The sequence below is a fragment of the Folsomia candida genome, unplaced genomic scaffold, assembly GCF_002217175.1.
Source record: "Folsomia candida strain VU population unplaced genomic scaffold, ASM221717v1 Fcan01_Sc001, whole genome shotgun sequence".
Lineage (NCBI taxonomy): Eukaryota > Metazoa > Arthropoda > Collembola > Entomobryomorpha > Isotomidae > Folsomia > Folsomia candida.
The window spans coordinates 16,516,533-16,532,213 of record NW_019091193.1 but is presented as its reverse complement, the minus strand read 5'-3'; the positions used below and the strand labels follow the sequence as shown (position 1 = coordinate 16,532,213).

General features: G+C 36.0%; 1 protein-coding gene and 1 long non-coding RNA gene across 3 annotated transcripts in view; one reads left to right on the top strand and one right to left on the bottom strand.

The window, feature by feature from the left end:
* Positions 1 to 15,681, top strand: part of LOC110843175 (bromodomain-containing protein DDB_G0270170) — an 85,842-nt gene that overhangs the window by 45,369 nt on the left and 24,792 nt on the right. The window lies entirely within an intron of this gene.
* On the bottom strand, positions 37 to 1,648 carry LOC118433845. Its single transcript, XR_004833611.1, has 2 exons — positions 581 to 1,648; positions 37 to 465 (listed from the first exon to the last, which is right to left on the bottom strand). It is a non-coding gene; the product is annotated as an uncharacterized LOC118433845 (long non-coding RNA).

Sequence of the window (15,681 nt, the reverse complement as noted above, 5' to 3'; positions counted from 1 at the left end):
ACGAGCGCAAGAAGGTGTTTGGTACAAACGAGCATGACTAATTAGAAATGTCTTTTTAATGCACGTGGTCTGATTTTTATGATATTACAACTGCTGGTGGTTTTCTTTGAACTTTTAGTTCATAAAAAATCGTATGCCACCTCATTTACTTGACCGTTGGTGTAAAATACGATATGTACAATACATACGCAGCAATGCACTCATGGGAACATCTTTTTATAATAGCACGTAACTCGAAATATTGAAAGAAATGTCTCAATCTACCTCAAATTTTACACTTCTAAAAGAATTAAAATAAAATAAAAAAAACATCATTTAATAATGTCTCAGAGGCAAATACTAGATTAGTATTTCATACACAACTAAAAGTGTTTTTAAAAATTGTTGGTCCATTTTTGCTGGTTATACTGATGATATTCACGCAATGTGAATGTGGAGAAGAGTTGACTCGTGTAACTTGTGCTTCTGTAAAACAGAACAAATTCTCGAGTTAAAAAGTGACCAAAATAGGCATGTGTCAAGTTAAAGGGTGCAAGAAAGTGAGGCAAGTGTTGTAAGACTGTACACAGTTGCCACTTACACATTATTATCACATCGCAGATATACAAAAGTTGAAAAGTGGGGTTGGCTAAATTGGAGATGGTGGACTCGAGGGAGATCTTTTACACATTGGATTGCATGCAAGTCGTTTATACACACCAACACCTTTCTACAAAAGTCTTCATGTTATTCAAGATTTCTTGTGAAGAATATTCACCCCTCTTCTTCGTCTTCCCTTCCCTTTGATGCTATCCTTTTAACCACGGCTCGTCTCATGGTAAGAGCAATAGATGAAGGCTCTTACGCTATGGCTGCTGCTATATGAACCAGTTTTCTACGTAATCTTGTGTAATGCAGTTGGATTCTGTACATGTGTATATCGCATACCGGGACTTAAGTATGTACGGCAAGCCTAAATCCAATTCGACATTCTCCCAACTTGCGTCGTCTTACATGGGGTTTGCTGCATTCTGCATTGCCTTCATTCTCGTGAAATGCAGCTACAGCTAGTTTAGTTCACCTCTTATTACTTGCTTTTGTTAGCTGTAAGGTATGCAATGAAATGGTATTAGTTTGATGGTTGGTTGCGTTTAGTTCCTCTCTCGACATCGGAGAAGCATTGTTGCTCAGTCCTATGGTGTTCTTCTCGTGGAGTACTTGCTTATCTGTGGCTAGACTCCGCCACCGCTTGCGCTGATGTCCAACCACTCGAATTGTGGTCTGTGTTAATTGTAACTTGAGGTTTTTACAACTTGTGACTCAGAAATAGAATGGTGCTAGTTTAGAGACTGCGAATTATGGAAACTTTATTCTTTCGGAACAAAGTCTGAGAGCAAGTTGTGGACAGAGCGGAGTAAGCATTGCTCGAGTATACGACCAACGTGTGAAAATGGTCCATGCAAAGGGTTGATTGTCCCAAACGCGAGTGGCAGTGGGGAGCTGAAGCTGAACGTACACTTGATGCCGGATGGTAGTTTTTGTAAAATAAAGCAGGAAATGACAGTCAAGGGAAACCGACTGCCTTATTCTTATTAAAAGACGGTTAGTTTTCAGTGCCAGCAAAGAAATTTTGTGTTGTGAAGAGTTTATCCAGCCAAGTGAAGTTCAAGTAGAACTGTTGTACTTGACCAAGTTTGCTAGTATTTACATGTTACGGCTGCCACTGGACTGGTGAGAACTCTAGAAGGAGAAAAATTGGTTTAGTTACTGCTGGACTAAAGATATACGCAAAAAACTTATTTAAATTCCTGTTTGGACATGAAACACGTCCATACGTATATCGCAGAATTATATATATGCGCCGTAACTTGCAAGGTATAAGCTAGCTGCAGCAAGATAAGCGTGAAAGTTTCGCTATATCATGTGCCGCAACAAATAGCAATGCTTAAATTCAAATTCAAGCTCACATAGATGAACCCATTTCGAATTCAACAGTAGTGAAACTCTTGGAAGAAATCGTTTGAATGAGAAATTAACAAAGCCTGAAGTTCATGCGCAAAATAAAAATTAGAAATTATAAACTATCTGCAAACTGTTTACTATGCATGCATACATACGCATGCAAATATTGAGCAGATTAAATAGAGACTTGAAATAATAATAATAATAATATTCCTGTGAACGGACGAAACTGCAAGATAAATACAACGAGAGTTTGTTCATGCGTCGTCTTTAGTGCGGAATGTGTACACTGTAGAATGCATTCGCCGTTTCCTACCTTATTTGCTAATTGGTGTATTATTTACAATCTGAACTCAGGATAACACACGTTGACTTTGCGATTTAAAAGTAAAAATGTGCAGTAGCATGAGACTTACTATATGAATGAAAGTTTTTTTGAGGTGATGGTAGCTGATAAGGATATAAATTGGACTTTTACATCCCAAATTAAGTCATTACACGTTAGTACGATTGCCAAGTCTCTGCTTGGATATTAATATCAGCTCAATGAGGTAAGGAAACAATGATTTTGTATCTTTTCGATGCAACATACATATCTAATCTATCACGCAACGTATGCAGCTTGTGCTGCACTATTGCTCTTCATAATTTAAAATTGCTTTCTTTTTGCAAAGTTAATTAGCATTAATTGCCCTTTGCCCAGTTGATACCAACTGACAATCTTAATGCTAACTGAGTGAACCCATCCTTTTAAATTTAATTTATAGTGTGATATGCAATTTGTATTTTTGTCTGCATACGGTAGTGGTAAAGTGATTAGTATAATGTGGCTGCTCAAAATGACCCAGTGGAAACAATCAAATCTCCGATTGAGTAAAATCCTCGTTCCAGATATTCACTAATTGGGATTTAAGAAACATTGTTTGCATTTTCACAAATCGTGCATATGAATAGGAGGGCCTGCGTTATCAATAAATATAAAATTTTTGTAATTGACATGTTTTTCGATCGAAAAATACCTATATTTTGCGATTATCATGCGAAATATTAGAATTATGGTTAAACAATGATTTGCTCTCATAAGAAGACCAATACAAACTAAATTCTGTGTTTCTGTAAAAATAAGAGTAAGTAAGACTTAAAGAAATTACTCGTCATATTTTCGGATGGTATTGGCAAACTAAAACCAGTGATTTTATTTGTAAATGTGTGGATAACCATGTTCAGCCAAGTGCATTATTAATTTACTATGCTTGAGAAATTACATGCAAATCCAATCCAAATCGCAATATATGAACTCATATTGCGATCATTTGATAAATTCCTTGAGGGCAGCAACAGCTAGATTCATGGCTTTCGTTGCTGCACATTCACACTTCTTCCGTATTTGTTAGCATAATTTATTTATTGAACTTATTTGCACCCTTAATCCGTGTTAAACTGCAGGTTTGTGTCTATATCAATGTGCAAGGTGATAGTTGATGAACGAATGATAAGAGCAAGGAAAATTAAAATATTGACCCTAAATAAAAAAAAGTTGGTGGACATACATATTTTCCAAACAGCCAAAGTTGCAGTAGTGCATCGCATCAATCTTAGTTTGAAATTACTTCACTAACCTTTGCATTCTCCTAGAACTACAAACGAGTAAGCTGAACACAAGCACGCTATTCAATTGGGGATTACACTGGTGCTTTATTAGAGTTAGAAATAAGAGGTCAACAGTTTTTGCAATGTCTGCCTACCTGCATACACACTCTGTCCCAGCCGATGGCGAGATGTACAGTGTGGTCACCTCTGCATTCTGTCCCATCCCAGCTAGTTGAGATTAAACTATGAAATAGGAAATATTTACGCCCCATGGACAACTGGTATGGTCTGGCATATGAATTACGGTTTAAAAATAGATTATGATTCGCTAATTCTAATCCGAACTTGGAGACTTAATAAGGAAATACATCTGTAAAACCAGTGAATGAATACTCCTGGATCTGAGCTTGAGTGGTCCACACTAATAAAATTAAAATGCATTGGTCATTCAATAGTTGTCATATCAAAGTAGTGATCAGTGTCAAAGTTACATTGCCTTGTTGTGCACTAGACCCAGTACACTTACCATTATAAATAAACCCGTAGATGCAATGATACGACACTGTATGAGGTGCAGTACAGATTTTTTGGTGGTGCTATATTGTCTCGAACGAAGTATATTTAAACTGATGGGCACAATATCGTGTATAAAAGGCTTACACCACAGTGCATCCTACGCAGAATGATCACAGTAGACCAACGATTCTATTCCACCGTTTGATTTCCCTATGTGGTCAGGGCGTATGAAGAGGAATCAATGATTTGATTGATGGAAGCGACTGCCTCACTGAAGCCAAAACCACAGTCGTTATGCTGAATTGCAATTCCTCAAGTCGGAACAACTAGTGCTATCATGTCTTTTTCATCAAGGACTGCCCTTACCCACCTCATTTTTATCCCATTATGTAACAACATAAACGTAAAATTGCACTGATAAAATTGAGCATTAAACGAACTTTTCACCGACAGTCTACGACATTCGCTGGTGCGGATATGCATTCTCTCTTTCAACCACCTAAAGAAATTCATGTGTCAAGCCATCAAATGCCATTTTGAGATGATGTCACTACTCCCTCCTCGTCATACTCTTGAGTAAAACGACCTTACAAATTCTATATATATGTGTACAATCATTCTTGCTGTAGGGCAGGTTTGTGCACAACGACTTGTAAACACGTATGTACATACATATGCACTAATGATAAGCGATGCCTGTGTGGACTGGTGGACTCTCTCACTTTTCAATATTCCAAGGATGCATCTGTGGGTACAAAGATGCAACTTAAGACTAGAAATTCCTGAAGAATTGGTCAATACCATTCTTAATTTGAATGTAGTTTGTGTACCGCGTATGCAATTTAATGTGCAGTTATTTAATTTCTTCCAGAATAAATCAAATATAAAAAGTGTTTATACTTTTTGAATAGTTTTGTGATATGTCCATCATAGTCAGGCGTATAAATTAGCTACAGATGCGTTACGTGCCTCGTCAGTGACGCAATCGCTACTTGAATTTGAATGCACTATTGCATAGATACTGTTCTGATACGAATGATGTTGACATAGTCCAAGAAGAAACAACACTTTACAAGAATAGAGAATAAGAGTGGTCAGCAGAAAGACGAGTGCATGGTAAACTCTTCGTTACATGCAAGTGGAGAATCATCAGCAAGGATATCAACCGCAACACAAGAGGGTGTAAATAGAATTTAAGCGTCAGTACTGCTTGCTGTATTATTGGACCAACCTGCTTAACATGGAACTTAATTCTTGATATGAGGACTAAGCATGCTTACAATCAAACCTGCCATCCTCTTGCACGTGAAAGCCCTGCCTTGCTAACCAATCAACCATTGAGTAGTCTGATGGATTGATTGAAAATATTTCCATATGCAGAGGAGTAGTAATCAATATTATCATTGATACTTTGCCAACCATCCAAGCACAATCATCAAAGTGAGGAACCGAACAGAACCAATTGGCATATTCGGTTGTTTATACATGCAGAAGTATGCACTTCAGAAAAAGTATGGGTTTGAATTTTAGTATTCTCATCAGCTACAGTTTCTCAACTTTTTATCTTCGTGCAAGTCAAGTGACGGTAGGTCGGGAATGTTGTGGCGCTTTACTCACCGTATTTCGCTATTTAATAACCTTCCGTATCGTCCGTTCTGGTCATATACCCTCCACTGCAATTCCACGACATACCTCAGGGCATAAGTTGCAATTAGCAAGTTCATTATTCTCCGCATGCGAGTCACAAATTTTTGTATATATTGCAGCATATCCGAATTCCTAATACAGTCGCTCGAAATTAGTGGTGCGTCAAATTGGTTGCTTGTAGTTTGGTTTATTATTTATTATGCGGAAGACATCAGCGCATAATGACTAATACAAAAGTCATCGTTTCGAAGGTTGTGAGAGGGAGGTTAAAGTTGAGATTTTGATAAAAGAGAGGATTTTAATAATTTGCCATCTTGTCGAATCTGAGCACATTTTCAATCGGAATGAACTTGGGTGAATTACATGAAGTCAGTAAGAGTGGCAGCCAGCCATTTACTTGTTGTGTCAAAATCCTGTAGCAATAAAGATATCTTCGGACATGGTGAAACAACTACAATAAAACAACTTATGTACTACTGAATTTACTCAAATACCATAAGCGACACATTTTTGGCACTTTGGGTAAATTGCATACCGAGATCATGGAATTCCTTAAAGTACGATACGAAGCAGAAATGTATAGAGGCACGAACGTATTTGTGTACATGTTCGGGAAATATGTTATAGTTCGAGGACCTATAATTCCGTAATTTTGACTTCCATCTCGTATAAACAACTTGGGTATACTTACAATTTTATTGTTATTGTTGTTATTGTCCTTAAATAATGCAGCAAAAATATCTGGGCAATGTGGATTACATAGCAAGCTAAGTTATTATTCAGCTGGGATAACTCAAGTGGTTGGTAAATCATCATGTAGTGAAACTGCTTGACATGATCCTTCTTGGGCAAACTCTTCACCTGTCCAACAGAATGTGATGCAAAGGCTATAAAATATTTTTTTAATCTGCTCAAATCTGAAGAATGTTCAAGACAGAAGCAGCAGCAGCGGTAATAAGAATTTTAGTAAAGTAGTCAGCAGGCAATGCATTGGAGTCAACTTTTCAACAATTTTTTTTCCATTTTCTTGAAAGATTTGTGATCTTGTTAAATTTATTACCCAACTAATTGACAGACTTGAGATAAAAAGTTGGTTTGGGATGAGGAAAGAACGATATTGATGTTGGGCAGAGAATTTCGTCATTAAGAGAGAAATGTCTTTGACAGACAGCATTCCGGTCTGTCGGAGGCTTCCATATTTATGATTACACGACTGTATTTATGATTACACGACAGAAATTGAAATTGAATGGGCATTGCATGACCGTTATTGCGGTTCTTATCCACTAAAGTGCATGATATGTATTCCACTCTAAAATTTGTTATTGATGGAATTCCACTAAACTTACTTTCTGCTTTTCGTGTGATGTTTCAAAGTATCAATTATTCATTAGGCAGATAAGTAGATTCATGCTGCAAAGTTGCATTCTTCTTCTTGCGGTCATCTCTGAAGTAAAATCGAGCAGGATTTCATTGTTAATGGATGACTTATATTTTGCCAAATGTATGTATACATGCATACTTACATATACGTACGTATGTATGTATAGGAGTGACTCTGCAGTTATATTTTCCTTAGACTTAATTTTTACACCCATGCCAAAGTCCATAATGTGACAATAAGTAATGATTTTTAATTTCACCTAAAACGTCAGTTCGTATCATTGTGGAAGTACGCCAAGTTACAAATCAAGCTGAAACCTACCTCTGAGAAACTGAAATATGGCATTTCCAAGTCAATGATTCAATCCCATGATTTGTGAAAACCATTTTATGTGCTTTATGTGGCCTCCAAAACCTCCAACACATTTTCGAACGTGACCAAACAAAGTTTTAGGCGCTTTTGCTTTCCTACTGGTTCAACAACTAATAAGCAGATTATACCCGCGATAGATTTTCTTAGGTGCGAAGCAAGGTTCGATCAACCTACGCACTTTGCTGATACAAAAAAATCCACTAAACTGATTTTGATCAGCAACTTTTTCCGATGACCATGAACTCAGCGTCACTCCTCCTGCATATGCTCCCCATGCTGACTACTTATTTGTATAAAACTTGTAATTATACATCTCTGCTTATGTGCATGATTATATCGCATCACAGCCAGTGCATGAGTACAAATGAGATCATTCCTGTAAATGAGTTTTATTTTGAGAAGAACAAAAGAGGACCTCTAATTATCGAAGCATGGAGTCGCCTAATATAGTTTCTCTTATTCATCGCAGTAAAATGCAACCACTACCCTGTCATAGTGTCCATTTGGGTTTGTGATTCATTGTACATTGAGAAGCTTATCTCTTTCATCGACATGCTGGTTAACCCCGTGTTGTTTCCGTTTTTGCAAGTGGAATGCTTGCATGACACTGACTCTCACACTTTGACTTCACTTTTCATTTCTTCATATGACCAAACATCACAATGGTTTATTTATTTCATTCATATATGTAGGAACAACAATGCAAATAAACACAGTCAATTTCGTCTGATGCATTGATTTGGACTGAAATACACTTGTGTACTGGTTTTGAACTTACGAATTCAAACGGCGCAATGAGTTGGTATGAAATTCAAGGGAAACAAAGTGGAATGGAGTCAATGTCAATTCGGCATCATACATATACACACAGCTGCAGATACACTAACCTTACTCACACACAGAATAATACCTGTGGAATTTATCAAATTTGGTATCATACAGGACTTTAAAGATCCAATTCACTGATGTCTTAGGCGTTGATCTGCGAGAGTCCATTGTCACTTTCTTACCAATTGAAGCAGCTACAGTATTTTATTTATAAGTAATAAAATGGAGATTGCAACTGAAAGTTAGTCAAAATGAAAGGTCACCTCAATTCACCGTAACTCCTTTAATTGTATTTTTCTAGTCAACCGAAATACGTATTGTATATACGTAATACGAATTTCATACGATTATGGTATAAAATTATGAAGAAATAAAAAGCTTTTCAAAACTTATGTAAGAGAATTATGCCTACGAGGCGTCACTATTTTTTTTATTTTGTTTCAAACAATCGTTCCAACCTGGGGTCTCTTTTTTATTACATATTCATCTCGATTAAATGGGTTTGAAGACCGGAAAGACACGAATGTAGGAATGCATACTGTCTGGCAGACGTTTCAAATATATGTATAATGACCAAGAAGTTAATGTAGTGTAAATATTACAGCGCTTGTCTGATTTTGCAGCCAAATTATGTATGATGAACACAAGTTGAACAAATTACTATGCATTTCCGAGAAAAAATTAAACCAACACCCTTGTTTTTCGTGTATTTATTTTATAAGAAAGTCAACAAGTATTGCAATTTTTAGTCGTGAGTCCTTTCCATACCCTTATAAATAAGTACCTGTGTACTTGTTGTGTGTAATCTAACTTGCAATCCATGCAGATTGAACATAAAGTATTAAATCCATTCAAAACATTATAACTGCTGCAACGTCCACGGAGACGGGAGAATTTTGATGACTTATAAGACAGACATGCAATCTTCTTCCGAGTGGTATGAAATTATGATGACATGATAAATATCATATGATAAATTGTTGACGGACAAGTCAAAAAATTTTTCTCTAAAAATTTAGAGTCTCAAATTACGGCAACTTTGTACTTGTCGGGATGACCAGGGGATGACCCTTATTGTGCACCCAACAAATGCCCACTGGTTTTTACCCAACCTTAATTTCAGATTCAACATTGCATTAATGGGGTGTAGCCAGCTTAGTCGTAGCCAGATTACTTCGTAGCTGCAATTCTTGTTGCCTGAGGTTGACAAAGAATGAAAAAGTAGAAAAGTGTTCTTACTAAGAACGCGTGTCGTGGAATGACTTGTTGGAGTCATTCTCTTGATGATGATGTCATTATTATTCTATTTGAATTTAAGCTGTCTGTTCAATTTTTTAAATAAATTCCTATTGCGCGATATAATTAAGCGATTTGCATTATCTCCATTTGTTGTAGTACTCAATTTAACATTTCATTACGAGGCCCAACAACGACATCAAATGATACTGTGATTATTGTCCGTCGACGTCTTTTTGACAGAAACATTCAAACTCAATCACCAGGAGTAGATTAAATACTTAAGAATTAATGGAATTGTGAATCCGTTAGGTCAAACTTTGAGCCCTTGAATGAATTGTCTCGGCACGAACAAACGGCGTGAGTCCAGTCACAAGCCACTCTGCAGTTGCCCATGAATCACGACTACTTACTTCTCGTTGTTGGATTGAAGTATTTGAGTGGACAGTCAACGTGAAAATGCTAATGAATCATAATCACAAAAGGAGATTTGAATCTCAATAGGCTTTGACCAAAGATAGAACGGCGCATTTTATTATCTCCTCTCCAAGTCTCAATAAAGTGGACAAAAATCCTCTATAATAATGATATAATCTTTGCCAGCTTGTGCACAACAACGAACTTCGCCCATTTCACATTATTCTTATTCTTGTTGCCTCCACGGGATAAGATGCAAGGTTACGTCAATCCATTCCTCCATAAATAAATACACCAAAACTCTGGCTTGTTGTGATTCATCGTTTAATTCAAACCAAATGCATTACAGTTAAAGAGTCGTCGTTGTCGTTTCTTGGTTCATTTCATTGTCATCGACCAAGTTACCGCAGGGCACGGTTGACATGCACAATTCTTTAGTCCGTTTCTTTGGTGAAACTGTCCCTCACAAAGCCAACAGTTAAGGAAGATCGTCACCATAAGAGCTCTTTCGTGGGTCAGTGTTTGCAAGCGACGTTGTTGGAGCCGTATGGCACTTGTTGTACTTTCCTCAAGAAAACATTTTATGAAATTGCTCGTGCGGAAATGGTCAAGATGAAGTTGACAATTATTGACAATAGCGAGTCATCTATTGAGCTTGGGACTTGATTTGAATGACGTTTATGCGTGGAATGAAGAAGAACGGTTCTTTTTCGTGTCCAGTTTACTAGGTTCTTCAAAAACCGCACTTGTTTTTTTTCAACAGGAGACGATTCAAGCTAGTACATTTTTTAACAATCCAGTCGTCATCTTGGTTTGGGAAATGACACGACATGATCATCGAGTCCGTTCATTGAACTTGCTTTCTGATTAAATGATCGAGATACAATGCGTGCTACAGTTTCCTCAAGTGTTTGTCTCTTGTTTGATCTTTGGGTGAGTTGGGGGTTCGTAACCATCCTGATGGAAGTGTGTGGTATATTGGTGATAAACTTGGGTGCCGTTATCAACTACACATTTTTGCATGAATAATATGTTTCAACAAAACTTGCAAATTTACAGTAACCACAAAAATATAATCTGTGAGGATAATTTTAATAATAGCTTGTCTTGACAATCTACATATCCTGAGGTTTTTTTTATTTTCGTGACCATTTGAACCCAACTACTGTTTTCAGTGAACAGCTTTGAATTGTAGCTGGTCAAGGCATACAATGCATACAAGTGAATAACCGTTTTTAAAGGAGAACTTGAGCTATACTTTTACCTACAGGATTATTTTATTCTCTTCGTGATATGCTAATGATATCAGTCGTGTTATCATCAAGTAACTCTCACATTCCGTGAAGAAAGGACCTGACATAACTTGATATTCTTAAAATATGTGTAAATATGAAATCCCTTTTATAGCATAATTGTTCTGAGGCCAAGAGTACATATAACATTTACAAGTTTAGGGAATTAGAGTTTTCTGAAGTTCAGATGATTTGGATTTTCAGAAGTTTTGCGAAAATTTGAGTGGTTAATTACCAGTGATACCGTAAATGAACAGACGTCCCTACTCACGAATACATAAATATACTGTTGTAATTGTTAGTAGCTCAACAATGCGCATATTATGTTGTACACAAATGTATGCATGCTTGTGATGAAATTAATTTTGAGACGGACATATATGTTGTACCACCACATACATACCCACATACATACTTTCATTCTTAATTGTCAACTACTTAATAATAAGGTTGTTAAACTTTGAACAATTATCTTCCACAATGTGTTTCACATACACATTGTAAAATTTTGGAAATATCTCACTTCGCTTACTGATATTTCGGAAATATTTGTTTGGTATTCGAAATAAGTATGATTGTATTTGGATAGTTTTGAAGAATGATTTCAACTTGTTATGATTAACAGCGGACAGCTATCCTTCATATGACAAATAATTTATATTGTTGGTGGTTTAATGCATTTGTGAAAAACTATGATAACGAGACTAAATATATAGCAAAGATAGAAAAAAGTACTCTAAAAAATAGCTTTGAGAGATTAAGGACTTGCGGTATAATTGTGTTTCGTTGAGTCCTTAATAAAACACAAAATCAGGGGTTTCAAATTTTCAGCCAACCGTATCGTAGGAATTTTATTCGCGTAGAACGTGATAAATAGGATTCATTGTCCTTTATTCGTACCGGAACAAAGTTAAATTAACCTTTAAAACACAAATAATTTATCATATGTGTGAGAAAAGGTCATACGACTTTGTAAAATGAAATGTAAACTTATTTGCAATCTTTTTCGAATTGTTTATGGTGGCAGTTTTGTCTGTCGGGCTGGGAGGAGGACAATGGCATCCTAAAGACTAAGGTGCTTAACATTTGAATCCACCACAGAATTTATGACATGACCGCAGGCATACGATGTGGTGCAATAAAATAAGTGTGCAAGTTGAACTATTATTACAGTAAGTGTCAATCCAAATTAAAAGTTCACATTTAATCAGATTATAAAGCCCAACGGAATTCTTAGACTGCGATTAGACAACAATTTTGATGGGATAACAACAATTAAACGTTGAACAAGAATACTTGATTCAGACCAGATGAACTGAATATCTTGGTCGCTTATTTACATATGTATGCTTTTATCCAAACAGGCTGTTTTGTCAGGATACGTAATACAAATACATATATGTAACTTATTTGCAAAAATCCGCTTCAGATAGTTTTATACTATTTTGAAGAGGTGCATAACTAAATATACACACAGATATATAATTCCAAGTAATTAAATATGGATCATATGCATGTGTAGCATGTGTAAAGTGTGCTTAAGAACCACATTTATTTGCAGTTAGCTAGATTAGTAACGTTGTTTAAATCTCTGGGGATAATCTTGTAAAATTCTTAGTAGCAGATAAATAGTATGTAGCAGATATACGTATCAATGTACGTGCAGTCGTGTCTTGAAGCTTTGGGAAATCTTTCAAATGTAACCTGTTGCTTCCCTAAAATTAATCACAGCTTATGTACTTCCAAAATCAGAACATTTGTATTCTTCTGAATTTGGAACGAATTGATTCAGCAGTAGTTACTTGTTTTTTTAACTTTTAGCAAATGCCAGCTATGCCCACGATCGTGTCGCAATTATCCAAATAAAATGACCCACAGTGCTATTTGCAATGTTTTTTTTTTGCAAAACCAAATTAAACTAAAAGAACTCTGACATGAACAAGCCTCAGGGTGTTACGGAATTGACTTGTTTGACAGTGTACACTGAGAAATCTGCACCACGCAACGGTATTCATTATGCATATGATAACCTTTGGCTATGATCTCGTTGCTCACCACATAATTTCTCGAACAAGATTGATCATGATATAGTCACTAATTTTGTTTAATTTCGAAAATGATCGATTATCACTGATTCATAATATGCAGTCAAAATCGCATGCATGCGTATCATAAAAATTGGTTCCATAAAAATGGGAAAAATATTACAAGAATGAAAAAGCTGTTACTTGATTTGTTTGAAACTACATGCACATGTTTTTTTTAAAGGTACTGAAGAAGGGAGTTCGTCGAATTACATTAATTGTAGCTTTTTAGCAGATTGCTTACTTCCAAAGCCAAGCGAATTATTTAATTTGCAGACATGTATTCGTGATTTTAAGACACGATCGCTTTATATTGTATAAATATCTACAAGATATATGTAAGATAGAAATATAGCAAAAACTTGGCAAAAAGTTACCAAAATTCTTATCGAATATGTAGTATTATTCTCTATTCCCTATTCTTGTTTGCAAATATCTATATTGACCCGAGAGTAACTTGTAAATAAGTGAATTGTTAACTAATTACCTTATTAATTACGTTGGCTAATTATGTGTTGACCACATTAATTACATAACTTGATTGTCTATTCTATTCTTTAAACTATTTGATTCATGATGGGTGTTTTTCAATGAATTGCGTACTTTCAATTTTAGTAAAGGGACAAAACACCAGGTCGTCTACATGAAAATTAGTTCAGAGTTGATACTGAAGTAATAAGGCAACCTGTTCTTAGGAAGGTGTAGATCAGTAAATATGTGAATGAATTTCTTGACAACAAATTCATTCACCTGATGCAAATTTACGATGGTTGCAATGTTTGGGTGTGCAAAATTATCAGATTTCATATACGTACATACATATCTATGTACATACATGCATACATGTACATCATCCATAATATGAAACATTATTACACAAAAACTGATTCAACCAGGTAATCAAAATACTACCCATTTTATTTCTGCAAAAATTATAAGGTATCTCAAATTAGTTAGTAAATCTCAGTTTTGAAACAAGTCTTGAAAGAGGGAATGGTCCTGAGATGCGGTATCTGTAAGGCCAAGTTACATATGCAGATAGTTCGTGGAGGTGTATTACCCTTGCGTCTTGTAAATTTGCAGACTTGGTTTTGCGAATGAAGTGAACATACATGCATCATTTATGAATGCATGAATGAATGTACAAGTAACAATCATGTGTGATGTCATGTACGTCTAACGTCTTATTGGAATGTTGGACATGAGCCGATCATTCAAAACATTACTTTTCATGTTTAATATGGGAGTTGAATAATCAGCAGCAGCCGCGGTGGTGGAGGGTGATTACAGTAACCTGCTTTTCAAATCAATTCAACTCAACTTATTCGCAATATCCATAATTGCAGTCTCGTAAAGTAGATGGTAATTGCGATTTGCATTTGAGGGAGTGTTTTAATGACTGGACTTGTCCACCAAAACAATAGTGGAAATTAAATTACAAGTAGGGTTATCTGAGGAGAGCGGGTAATAGATAATTTACCAGGTTTAATTCATGCTATGATGCTCTTCAGGTGTACAGATCTCCAACAGCCTAACAAGAAAATAATCCAACAAAATTATTGGGCAAGAATGTATGCACAATGTTCTTTGCTTATTGGCCTTTATACGAGTATCAAATAAATTTGATTGGCACTAAAAAAGCAGTCCAAATTATATTTCGTGAATAAATTTAATCCGTTTCTTCCTGTTGGTAATTTGAGGAGCAGAAATAACAAGCTACTAAAAAACCAACATTGTTTATATTCCGTGGTCATTGCCCGATATAGTGACACATGATTACTACAGTTGATTTGAATAATTCTTGGCTCAGGTATTAAGGACTACTAAGGAACTGCCCTTCGAATTATTGCATTATTACGAGGAGCATTTTATTATTACTCACTTGATAACATGCTCCAACGATCAATGGCTCCCAATAATTCAATTCAATTCGGATTTCGTATCATCATTAGAGAGCTCTCTTGTCAGAGGATGACGACCGATTTGATCCTCTTTGATTTGATTAGATGTAATCCCACATCATTTTGTCTTGTTAAAGCTGCTGCTGAGAAATTGTTCCGTTACTTCATCATCTCTTCACCACTGATTGATTGACTCGCTGAATGCACCTCGAACTAGAGTTAAAAGGAACAAATTAACAGCCTGTCTTGCTCCCCGATATTTATTTATAGAGAAAGACGCTCTTCCCATTATCTATTTATTATCCCCAATATTGTGTGGTTATCTCTTAGCAGTCATATATCTATAGTCATATAGCTCTCTCCCTGAAGAATGAATCACGGAAAGATTGATTCTTGAATATCTCGTGGTTCTTGCAATTTCTACCCTCCAAAGCGAGGGTGTGTGGGGGAAGGGGTAATAAATTCAGAATACA